This window comes from Meles meles, chromosome 21 (assembly GCF_922984935.1).
Source record: "Meles meles chromosome 21, mMelMel3.1 paternal haplotype, whole genome shotgun sequence".
NCBI lineage: Eukaryota > Metazoa > Chordata > Mammalia > Carnivora > Mustelidae > Meles > Meles meles.
Genome location: NC_060086.1, coordinates 8,460,188 through 8,472,869, shown reverse-complemented (window position 1 = coordinate 8,472,869; position 12,682 = coordinate 8,460,188).

The following is a 12,682-nucleotide window of genomic DNA, read 5'->3' as shown; positions in this document are numbered from 1 at the left end:
ACCGTTGTTCACAGAGCGGGGCTGCGGGGCCCATGAGACGTTAGAGAGCCCGGGGCATCCCTGCCCGCCAAGTGCCAGTCCTCCCTCCCAGCACTGTGACCGCTGACAAGTGTCCCCCCACACACGTCTGAGAAACCCCCAGGGAGCCCTCGGACAAGGAGCTCCCAAGGTCATTCTGTACTGCTTGGGCCATGGGATGCCACCCACGAATGGCGTGGTGACAAACAAGGCGAGACTGGCCCCCACGGTGGGCACCTCAGTTCCTGCCTCACTGTCGCACCCTGGTGACAGCAGCGGCCAGACTTTCCGGACACACCCAACACTGCTTGAACGGAGCCTGGACCACAGCTTGTGGCAGGGATCCCCGCTCCTTCCCCTCCCCCAGTCCGCCCGCTCAGGAAGTTGGGGTGCCTCCTGGGCACAGAGGGAGCCCAGCACCCCACCCAGCCACCCAAACAGCAGTGCCGTGAGCCCCCCTCGGGACACTGTGGGCTGTGAGGCCATCTGCTGGGGCGGTGAATGCCCACACCGGCTGCCCCTCACCGCACCCCAGCTGTTGGCCTCCAGCACCCGGTCAGAGAAGAGCTAGGTCTCTATGGGCCACTTAGCAGCTGCCTGGTCTGTGTCACAGGACAAAAGGTTTCCAAAATTCTAAGTCTTGTGCCCAGCCCCAGGGCTCTCAGCTGTATGAGGGAGGTGGAGCCCCCAGGAAGCCACAGAATGACAAGGCACAGCCGTGGGCTACCACAGGTGGCCTGTGTAGGGCCTCGGGGCGGCCTTGCCCTGTAAGCCTCAGTTTGCTCAGCTTTACAATGGGCGTAGAAGCCGTACCCACACCGTAAGTTCATTGGGAGGACCACTGAAATGCTGCACGCAAATGGCTCAAAGAACCCTTGGGATTCTTTTTTTTTTTTTTTAAGATTTTATTTATTTATTTGAGAGAGAGTGAGAGCGAGCAGGGGGAGCAGCAGAAGGCAGATGCTTAATGACTGAGCCACCCAGGCGCCCCTCACCCTTGGGATTCTAATTATGGCCAGCGTTTCCTGGGCCTCCCCAGCCGGTTCCCTGTAGTAAGTCAATCTCTCTGACTCTCAACCCTGCTGATCTAGGACCTCTGTCCGCCTAACCTCGCCCAGAACCGGGAAGCACCCAGGAGTCTCCCCTAAGAGCCCCTGGCTTTCTCTGGTACCGATGGCCCCACCACGATGCTTTCTCCAAGACCACCGACCCGTACAAGAGCCCCTTCCTCGTGGCCAGAAAGTAGACCCTGCGTCCCAGGGCACCGCCATGAGGTCCCCAGCCAAACTGGGAGTGGGGGAGGCTCCCCATTCTGAGCCGTGGCTCTTTGTCACGCAGAGTGCAGGCAGAGGGGCTGGTACCGCAGGGTCCCACAGCTCCTCGGGCCCGATGCCGACCCTAGGTCTTGCCTGCGGCCACCTCCCCGCAGACCAGACCCCAGGTCAGGGACCTGGCTGGCCGCAGACTTCACCTCTGCGCCCTGCTCGGACTGCCCACCCCACCCGACATCCCACACACGCTGGGATGTTTTTCGTGCCCACAGCGGACACCAATCTGGCACCCCGGACAGCATATCATGGTATTGGGCAACGGGAGGTGGGGGGGGGGGCGTCCACGGGCTGGGAATAGTCCGGAAGCTCCGCAGAGACAGGAGGACCTAAGCTGGGAAGGCCTGGGCCAGGATGGGGGGCCCTTACGCTCCTCCAGTTGATGGGTCCAGAAAAACATGTCCAGGAAACGTGCTCAGGGGGAGCGAAGTTCTTCCTCAAATAGGCATTTCCTCCCCCAGGTCCCGGCAGGAGCCGAGGCCACGTCAGCCTCCAGGAGCAGCGGTCCCCGTGCCCCCCTGCTCGAGCCGGGACCCCACTTCTCGCAGAGTCTGCGCTCAGCAGCGTCCAGGGCCTTGTCAGAGCAGCTGCTCGGCTCCAGCCCCAGCCTCCACTACCCCCTCTGTATCCACCGAACTGACACATTAAAAAAAACAGAAATCAAAAACTGGACGAGTTAATTTGCTAAAATGGAATGGAGTGCAATAACTGATTACATTTTTCCCCAAAGGAAACTTGAGTTAATTTGGCTGGTGACTCACATGCCAGGCTGCCAGTTCCAACACACCACCCCAGACACAACTCCTCACCAGGCCCAGCTGGCAGCCGCCCTCCCCGCTGGCTGCCGTGGGCCCCAGGGTCCCTCCTCGGAGAGGCGGGGCCGGGCCGCCACAGAGCCCGCTGGGTCCCGAGCTGCTGGTGGCCGTTCTGAACGTGGGGGCGCGCACGTGCGTGTGTGCTCAGAAACATGTGCCTCTGAGCTCACACCAGGCATGGACGAGTGTGTGCACACACACACACACATACACACGCATCCACACTTGGGACACCACAACGACACTCTGGCCTGGGCCACTCAGTAGATCATTCAGTAGTAAGCTCTGCAAACCAATCCTGGGGAAAATCCAACTAGAGCACCTCATTCCTAAGACATTCCTCTTTTTCCCAGCATCTTAAAGCTTCTGGGGAGCAGAGAGAGGGGCCGGTGGGGTGCTCATGTAAGCCCTGTGAGCTCTGGGTGGAAGTTCCCAGCCCGGCATCCCATGGATGGAGGCCCCAGATGGCCTTCTTCTTCTCTTTGGGACCCCACTCTACATCCAAGACTCCTCACATGGCCACCGCCCTAATGATAAGTAGCACCCACTTCAGGCAGAAGTCCCCAAGGCAGGCCTTACTGTCAAAAGACCCATTTATACACTGTGTGACTTTGAGCAAGACACCCTCTCTGAGCCCCAATTTTTTCCAGAAAATACCTTCATCATCTGGTTGCACAATAATATGAATGTACCTAATGGCACTGAACTATACACTTCAAATGTTAAGATGGCAAATTTTATGTTATGAGTATTTGAACCCAATTTTTTAAAATTAAAATAAAGAAGAAGAAAAAAGAAAGGCTTCAGCATTCCCCCCTTCTTCTTTCCACCTTGCCACACCGGCTGGGGGTGTAGACATGATGGCAGGAGCTGTGGCAGCCTTTTTGGACTCAAAGATGGAAGTCACCTTTGAGCAAGACAGTTCAGTGTGATGAAAGGACAATGTTCCTATGACACTAAGGAGCTTCCCAATAAGCCTGGACTGCTTGTGTGCAAGAATTAGACTTCTGTGTTGTTTTTAAAAATATATATGCTCACACTTGGAGAAAACTAAAACTATTTGGAGAGGTTGATTGGGACAAGGAAGAGAGATTTCTTCCTAGGACCCCTCACCCAGTCATCCCCAGCAAGGGAGGGAACATGGCCCAGGGTTCTGGGTTCCGGCCCAACTCACCCGCCAACTTCCATGCTACCTCAGGTAGATCAATTTCTTCCCTATGCCTCAATCTCCCTGTCTTTTGACAGTAATACTACTGGTCTCGGTTTTCCAAATCTGGTTAATGGGAGGCCCCAGCAGGGAATTCACTTGACCAAGGACTGGGAGTAGCAAGAATAGGGTCCAAGGGGGTCTGCTGGAAAGCCAGAGCAGAGCGGGTGGAAGGATGCCCCAGCACCCAGCACTTGTTCCTCTCTCTAAACCCATCTTACTGGAGGGGATGCTAAGAAAGAGCACGGGGGTCTGAGAGGCTGGCCAGAGCCCAGGGGCAGCCCAGAAGGACAGGAGGCCCAGGACAGGAGCTGCAGTCCCACAGGCCAAGCCCCCACCACAAAGATACTGGTGGTCAGAGTTTTCTGGAGTTGACGCCCTCCTCCCAGATAAGAAAGTAGAAGCAAAGTCCTCCCCACTCCAACCAGTTCAGGATTCCGTGAGGCCTCTGTTAGGCCTGCACTGTGGGTCTCCCTGGGGTCCTGGGGGAGGAGCTAGCCAGTCTCTTAGGGGAAGACATCGAGGATCCTAGGAGCCAGTCCCAGCCCTTGGGGTGCAAAAGGAGGAGGAAGTTAGAGAGGGAATTGCTGGGAAGCGGGATGGGTGGGGAAAAAAAAATTGCTGGTTTCTAGGAGGGCCTCTTGCCTCCCTGGGGGAAACTGGGAGCTGTTACCAGAGCAAAGGACAGAGACTCCTGTCCCTGGATAGGCTCCAAGAAAGTCTCTCCCTGTGGGCTGACACATCATGGCGGTGGGCGAATAGGGCTCAGAGGGGCAAAACCCCACTTCCAGAATCCGGCCAAAACCGAGAGCCAAACGCCCAAGCACGGAACGGTTGTCCATGCATGACACCACCATCAGGGAACAGCGGCCGGGTGGCTGGGCAGCGGACACCAGCTGGGGCCACTCTGAGACACAGCCAGGCCCCACCATGCCCTTGATATTGGTTGGCCCTCCAGCTTTAGGAATCTACCTGGCCCTGGGGTCGGTCAAGCCAGCTCGAATCCTCCCTCTGTCACTTAGAAGCAGGGGGAACTTGGGCAAGGAGTTTTCCTCCCCAAGGAGATACCCACACCAGGGGCTCAGCCAGTGGGAGCCCCTCCCCCTCCGCCGTGGACATCTGTGGCCTGATCACTCCTGGGAAGGGCATCACGTACGAAAGGACAAATGACGCTGGACACATTCGTGGCCACCATCCTCCCGTTTCCTCCGCCACTCCTGTTTCACGTGCTGACATGTCCCCTCCTCTCCAGCAATCAGAGACTCCCAGAGTGGAGTGCTCAGGGAGCAACGGGTCTCCAGGCCTCCTCCTTCGGGGTCTGGAGCGTCAGGTTCTGGACTCTTCCAGGCCCCGGGCACAGCAGAAGAAACACCCTCGTCCTCCTGCCCCTGGCTTTTCAAGGCACACACCACCCGGCTGCTGTATGGCTTCAGATTTTCTGCCTGAAGACCCTTACCCAGGGCTCTCAGACTGAAGCAGAAGCTGGCGGGGGGGGGGGGGGGGGGTGGTGCTGGGTGGGGTGGGGTCCAGCTTTAAGGAGGGATTTCCCTCAGCGGCCACAAGCTGAGTCATGAGGACAGTGGAACTGTGGGCTGGGGCTGGGGTGGGGACAAAAGGGGCCCCACCTGGGAGCAGTTTGCTGGGGACATGGGAGGGCTCGAGCTGCCCCAGAAAGGGGTGCAGGGCATGAAGGGCAGGCTCCTTCACATACACACTCGCTAATGCCACCACGCTAATGCCCCCAACATCACAACGCAGGCGTGCACGGCCTTGCCTCCCACTGAGGTTCCAGGAGTAATGGGTTCCCGCGCAATCCTTGGCCCGTGGACCACACCACAGACACCTCGGGTGTTTCTTCCAGCCTGCCTTCTAGGCTTCTACCTTCTCTTGCTTCCTCCTTGGGCTGAGCTAGAGGCAAACAGCAGGGACCAGTGTCAAGGTCAAAGCGGCTTCGCTCCAGCCTCTGCCTCCACCCCTTCCGCCCCTTAAGTATCACTGCCTGCTCCTCTGGGCGAGGCGGGGGCGGGGGGGGGGGGGGCGTGGCTCCTCCCTTCTCTCCCCTGGGGACGCAGAGGCCTGAAGAGGAACCAGAGGAACTTGGGACCCAACTTGCTGTCAGGGACAAGGTCGCGCCGCCGCTTCCCCTGAGAGCCGCTAGGTGGCACCGCGCTAAAGAGGATAGGGATGGACGGGCCAGCGCTGGGTGGTGGTGAGGGCCGGACAGCCCAGGTGCCCTGCCGATCCCTCCCACGCGGATGCTCACACCCGGTCCCATGTCCCCAGACCTCCGCCCACGTTCTCTGCCAGCCCCAGGCTTGGGCTAGGGCTCAGGACACATCTCCTGGGCCCCCTCCACCCCGGTGCCCGGCCCCTTTTGGCCCCTGGGCAGCTCCTTCCGCCCTCCCCTGGCACAGACCCCACACCACCACCCTGCTCCCGGGCACCCAGCGCAGAGGTGGATACATTGAGAGCTTGGTGAGGGAGATGAGCCTGAGAGTCCGGGCTGGGGCTTCCTCTCTCTGAGCCTCCGTTTCCTTATCTATAAAATGGGACTGCTCCCCGTCCACAGACTAGATGAGGTCAGAGTGAACAACTCGGGCACAGACTCTGCTTGGCAAGGAATGGTGCCTCAGTTTCCCCTTCACGTCTCCCTGGGATCACCTCACCGTTGCCTCCGGTCCCTCCATTGTCGAGTGTCTGTGTCCCTGGGCAACCTCAGGGCAGCACGGGCTACAGCTCAGAGGGTCCAACGGAGGGTCACCAGCCTCCACCCCTGCAACCCCAAAACAGGAAGACCATGTCCCCTTCCCTGGCCGAATCGGCCCAATCCCTACCCCTTGTTAGCTCGATTCCTGTGAGGAAGACACACGTGGACCCCACTAGGCCAGGCTCCGAGCAAGGGGCTTCTTTCCTGTATGCTCCCGAAGATTCTGTGAGGTTTCCAGACAACAAGGCAGCAGGGGCTCAGAGAGCCCGAGGTTGCTCATGGGGTCGATGGCAGTCAGGGTTGTCATGCTCCGGGGGGGGACCCGGACCCTCGCTGTCTGGGATGAGCCCCTCTTTCCCTGCCCGAGACTAACCCCCTAGTCATGGGTGACTGGGCCACTCTCGGGCTTCCTGACTGCGCTCCGCCCCGGTCCCTCTGAGGCCAGACTTTGCAGGAGCTGATCGTCCCGCCAGGAAAAACGTCTTTCCAGGGGCGCCTGGGTGGCTCAGTGGGTTGAAGCCTCTGCCTTCGGCTCGGGTCATGATCCCAGGGTCCTGGGATCGAGCCCCACGTCGGGCTCTCTGCTCGGCGGGGAACCTGCTTCCTCCTCTCTCCTCTCTCTCTGCCTGCCTCCCTGCCTACTTGTCATCTCTGTCTGTCAAACAAATAAATAAAATTTTTTAAAAAATGTCTTTCCGGGCCTTGTCCCTGAGGGCCCACCCTGCATCACCTCCTGCAGGAAGCCTTCCATGATTCCTCCATCAGCAGGGGCTCCAGTGGGGCCTCCAGGGCAGGACATCCTTAGCTGAGCCCCTCACTTGGTCTGTGGCTCAGACACACGGGGACTCAGCCAGCTGTCAAGGACCAGGGCACTGACAGGATGCTGTACAAGAGGGAACCCCCACCTCGTGCTGAACCCAGTTTACAGAGAAGCTTTTAGAAGGGCAGTTGGGGGATGGCAGGGCCCGAACATGTCCCTCCAGCATCCCCAGCGTGGGGATGGGGTGGGGGGGGCTGAGAAGTGATTAGGTGCAGGAAAGGGCATGAAGGTGGGGCCCCCCGCAGTGGACTCAGTGTCCTTACGAGAAGAGGAAGAGAAACCAAGCACATTCCCTGCTACGCAAAGACCCAGCCGGGAAGGGGCCGCCTACAAGCCCAGATCAGCCTCCAGAACTGTGAGGAAGAGACTGCCTGGTGTTTAAGCTGCTTGGTCTGTGCTGTCGGTTCCAGCGGGCTGAGCTAAGACAGGGGAGAGGATAAGACCAGGCCGCAGAGGGATCAGGAGACCAGCAGGGTCACACGGCAAAAAGAACAGTGACGAGACCCGAACCAAGGTCTGTGGAGACATGCAGTAGAGGAAACATACGTAAGGAGAGAGACAACCAAGAGGACCCCGAATTTCAGACACACGCACACTCACTCCAGGGGCCGGGCACGGTGACAGCAGCTGGAGGGAGTGACTCATAGCCAGCGATGTCCCACGCTGGGCCCTGAGCTTTGTCACCCACCACGTGACATCTGTCATCGCCTGTGTAGCCAGCTCTGCCTCCAGTCCCCAGGACTAATGTCTCCGATCATCTAAGGGTATGTTGGGCGGGCTCAGGCCAGGCCAGCCCTGGCAGCCCCCAGGACCCCAGAAGCCCACCAGCATCCATCCTCTCTCTCCCTCTCAGGGTCTCGGGCTGAGTCACTGGGCACCATGGACCATTCTGGAAAATGCCCCCAAGATGGTCTCGTGGAGCTGGGAGGGGGGTGGTGTTGGAAGTCTGGGCTCTGGCCCTGCTCTGCCCCTGCCCCTGGGTAGCTCTGGTCTCTTCTCTGGGCTTCATCAATACAAACATGGGCTCTGAGGAGCCCTGTGCCCAGGGCTGCTCACACCGCTCTAGAAGGACTGTGAGCATCTCAGCCTTGGCGGGAGACTGGCCACCACGACAAGCGGCAAACACTGCTGCTTTCTCCTTCCTTTCTTCCCCTTTTTTCCGTCTCTTCTCTTTTTAGAGACAGCTGTCCACCATCTAGCCTCAGAGGCTGGGAGACGGCGTGGGGACAGGACGGTGCAGGAAGCAAGCTGGGACCTCCCAGCAGCAGACCTGCCCCGCTCCCCTGCCCTAGTGACCCTGGGTCCCCCCAGGCCACGACCTCTGTTCTTCCATACGCTTGCTTCCTTCTTTCCCCTACATGAGCACAAAAATCTGTGTTGATCCTCTGCCCCCTCCACCCAGCCCACCCTCCCTGACAGGTGCTTCCAGCAAATCTGGCCTCAGAGTGTCCTGAGGGAGACAATATTTTAAAAGTCACCTCTGGGCCCTCTGGGGGACCATCGATCATGGGATGGGCTGGTTTCTGAGGTTCCACGCAGGGAGACGCAGTGGCAAACCCAAGCCACAGAGAATCCGGTCACACCGTCCCCGGCGATGGCAGAAATGTGACCCACCGGCGAGGTCGGGAAGGCAGGGCTCCTCCCGAATTCAGTCAGCACCAGCACGGAGTTGGCCTAACTGGGACAGGGGCTCAGCTAAAGCTGCCCTTCGAACACTCTAGAAAAAATAAAAAAGGTCTCGTGCAAGCTGTACCCGCATCACAACAGAGATGCTTAACCTACTAAAGGAAGGTGATTTCCTTCAAACACGTTCAGCGCGTGCCTTGAGATGCACCAAAACCCAGCCCCTGCTCAGGGCCGGCCCTCTGTTGCTAGAGGCTGACCCCCTCCTTAGCCCTATGCAGAAGCCCAAATTGGTGCCCATGTTGAGCACTAATAAAACTCCCTTTTGAGAACGGCCAGCCAGCCAGCTTTCCTCTTTTGTTTAGCGATATTTGCTAAATAAGAAATGGGACCACAGCCTGCTGAGTCCACACGCTCAGACGCTGTCCATGTCCCATGGGCCCCGCTGCCTCCTTTGTGGGCTCTGACTGCAGATCCTGGGAGGGGCAGGGCTAGGCCCCAGGTGCCGAGGCTGACTTCCCGCTGGAGCCTCGTGGTAGCTCAGTCACCGCGTGCTTGGCGAACGCTGACCGGTCTTGCGCACCCCAAGTGAGTGTCTGGCAGGGTAGCCTCGGGAGGGCAAGCCAGTAATCGCCCGCCCTGAACCAGATCAGTGGCTTTCCATGAGGCTCCAGCAGCCAAACCGGCTTCACCAGTGAAGTCACACGCGGAACCCCAGGACCCAAAGTGGAGGCGCACAGGGCGGTTCTGGCTGACGCGCGTCCGCCGACTCCTGGGCCCTCCCTGGACGTCCCGGCTTGGCTTGCTGTGGTTTCCGTGGACGCTTGCTTCTCCCTGCACCTGCAAACCCGGCTTTAGAGGTCACTCCAGCCTGGGGAGTGTTAAAAAAAAAAAATACAAGAAACAAAAACCAGAGGTAACAGAAATAATCCTAAAACATTGCTCCCTGGGCTCTAGCCTGTTCCCTCTGTGGATGCTCTGGCTTCCTGGAGCCTCCGGATGGAAGAATCTTCTCGTTTCCCACCTGCTGGGAGCCCTCTTCCCTCTACTGCTCCAGGTCGCTGTGGGGATGACATTTCTGGGGAAAGCCTTTGCAAGATCGGTGCCTGGAACGCTGAGGCCAACAGAAGAGCCCACTGTCCCTGCCTGCAGCTGGGACAGACCAGGCCAGGGAGCCACATCCCGTGACCACACAACTGACAATACACCGTTCAGTCATTCAACAACACCTACGTGCCAGGCCCTGTGCTGGGCACCAGGGACACAGTGTGGCCTGGAGAGACAAAGCTGCTGCCCGCATGGAATACGGCACAGGTACTAGAGAGGATACAGGGAGTTCTAGCCTGGAGCCGTATGAGCGCTTATGAGAGCAGAAGAGGGGAGCTCTGGGGCACATGGAAGGAGCCGGACTCAATCTGCGGATCAGGGAAGGCTTCCTAGAGGAAGTAACCTCTGAACTGATAGCCAGAAAGAGAGGATGCAGGTGAAATGCATTTTGCCAACAGGAACAGCATGTGCAAAGGCCCAGGGGCAGGCGAGAGTTGGAGAAACCGTGGGAGGAGCATGGGAGCTGGAGTCTGGTGTGTCTTGGAGTGAGAGGGCCAATCAAGGACCAGGCCGGGGAAGCCTAGAGAGGGGCCGGCAGGAACATGGGCAGAGGCGCTGGGGAGGGTGGCAGCCAGCTTTCATAGGGAGCTAACCTTTTCAGTGAAGGTTGCACGATGCGGAGCTCAAGACAGAGTGGCTATGGGGAAGCCGGTGGCTGCCCTGAGCCAGGTATGCCTTGAAGAAGGATAAAGAGTCACCCTTTGTGTTTTGGTGCCTCAGAGCCCTCGGGAATCAGTTCTAAGTCTGTACCACCCTCCCCCCACGGCCCTCGCCTAAGCCTTGGGCACTCCCGGGCTGGGCTTCCGAGCACCGCCAAGCAACAGCCCCAGCCCCCTTGCCCAAAAGGTCACTGCCTTGATTTCCCTCACTGCCCTGTGGATCAAATCCAGGGCCTGGGCCCTCCCAGCATACCTTCTCCTGGGCTGCCCATGTGCTCCTGTGATGGGAAAGTGTGCAGAACACTGCCCTCCCCCTGCCCTGGTGCTGGCCTACGGGGATGTGCAGAAGGCCTTGCTCCAGGCCTCAGTCCCTGCAAAGAATGTCTGTGTTCCTGCAGCTGCTTGGGTCCCTGGGCCGCCATGTGATGGCTGATCAGTTTCCCTCTTTGCTTGGCCTACTAGGACCTTAGGGGTCCAATCATCAAGGCCAGAAAATAGGTCTCAGACCATGTAATAATCAGAGTGTCATTATCGGATTATTTATTGACTGATCATTGGTCATGTTTTGAGCCTATCACTATGTTGCCTGCTTTCCAGGGTTCTTATTCCATTTTTGGAACAACCCAAGGTTCCGTATTGCCCCATTTTAGAGATAAGGGAAGGAAGGTCAGAGGTTATGGCCCCGAGATTCCAACCAGACCTGCCACCTGCTTCCTTCCCCTCTGGGGGACCCTGTCCCTTCCCCTCTGGGTTCATTTTCTTTTTAGTTTTCATGCTCTTGCCTGCTTCCCTGCATACTTTGTGAAATTCCTTCCCAGACCAGGTTGATACACCTAACCAAACAGCCAAATGTAAAAGGAAAATGACCTCCCCACCCCCCACTCCAAGCACTGAGCCGCTGTCCTCCACCCAAGGCATGCCTCTGAAGACCCCGATGACTTTAGACTTTATTCCCAGGGAAGCTCAGTGCAGCTCCTATTGAAAAACAAAACAAAACAAAATAAAACAAAAAAACCATGTGCCCCACACGGGGCAAGGCTTCAACCAAGCCGGAGTCTGGCCACCCGCCGCCATCCATTCATTCGCTCACTCGTTCATTCGTTCGGGACACACGCACACAGCTGGTCCAAGTCTCCATCAGGACCCCCAATCTGGCTCACCCATTAGGGCAGGTGGGTCTTAGAAGTTGGGGGATGGGGCCAGTGTGTGTGTGTGGGGGGGGACGACCCAGCAGGTCCTGGAGGGGGAGCTGCCCTGCGCCTCCACGGCTGGGATGTGTCCCCGGGCTGCACCCAGCGGCCGTTGCCCGGTCAGGTCCTAGCATCGCTACCCATGCCCGGGGCAGGAGCTCCCTCACCTGCTCGGACAGACCCAGGCCTTCCTGCAGACAGAGCATCAGCCTCCTAAGCCCCACACCGAGGCCCCCTAAGGAGGACTGGCCACCCAGGCGGGCACCGAGCCCTTTCCTCTCCAAGCTGCCCCAGGCCCACCCGGACCTGGGCTCAAGGCACCTGCACCTGGGAGAGGATTTGAGGAGCCTCTGATGCCTCCCTCAGCCTGGCCGCCCCGCCCCAGGGTGAGAGGCAGTAGCGGAAGGGAAGCTTCCGTACCTCCTTTGTGCACTGTGGGACCCCAGGGCCTGGCCAAGACTTTAACACGACAGGGTGGCGGGTTCCCCCCATGGTGATGAGGACGGGGGAGCGGTCTCCAGAGGGGCAGCACAGAGGCAGGGCGAGCGGGCCACCTGTCCCCCTGCCCCCGGGGGCCACCCAGCCAGCCCCCCACGGGGCTCGTGAACTCTCCGTGGCTCCTGGAGAGCCCCTGCCCTCATCTTCCTGGAGGGCGCCTCGTGGGCCGAGAGGTAGGGAAAGAGCGGTGCATTATTGTGCACTTTTTCTCAAGTCTGTGATAAGCTCCTTCTATTAGACTATAGATCTCGTCACATAAAATAGATTTGTGGACTCACAGCCAGGGAGAGCCACGTTCCTGAGCCGTGGAAATGGCTCATTTTTCCCCTCTTCCTTGAGTAACTGATGGTCATGAATTTTTCACCCAAATGTCGCCACTAAAGATGTCACGAGTCTCCCTCCCCTGGAGGTTTTATGATCTGGCTCTAATGGGTAGAGGTGGGGGGCTCTGGGCAGAAGGGGGCTGAGTCCCGGGCCCGGAAAGGGATCTGGGAGTGTAGGGGAACGGGGCCAAGGGCCGGAGGCTGGCGACAGAGCCCGGCTCACTGAGTGGTGGCTGTGCGGCGGAGCCACCACCTTGGCTCAAGTTCCAAAAGCCCGGGGAGGGAGGTGGCAGAGGGGTTGGGATCCAGAGAGGCTGAGGAAATTGCTGAAGGTCACAGAGCTTGGGAAAGCCCCAGAACTGCAGGCAGACCCAGCTCCAGAGGCCG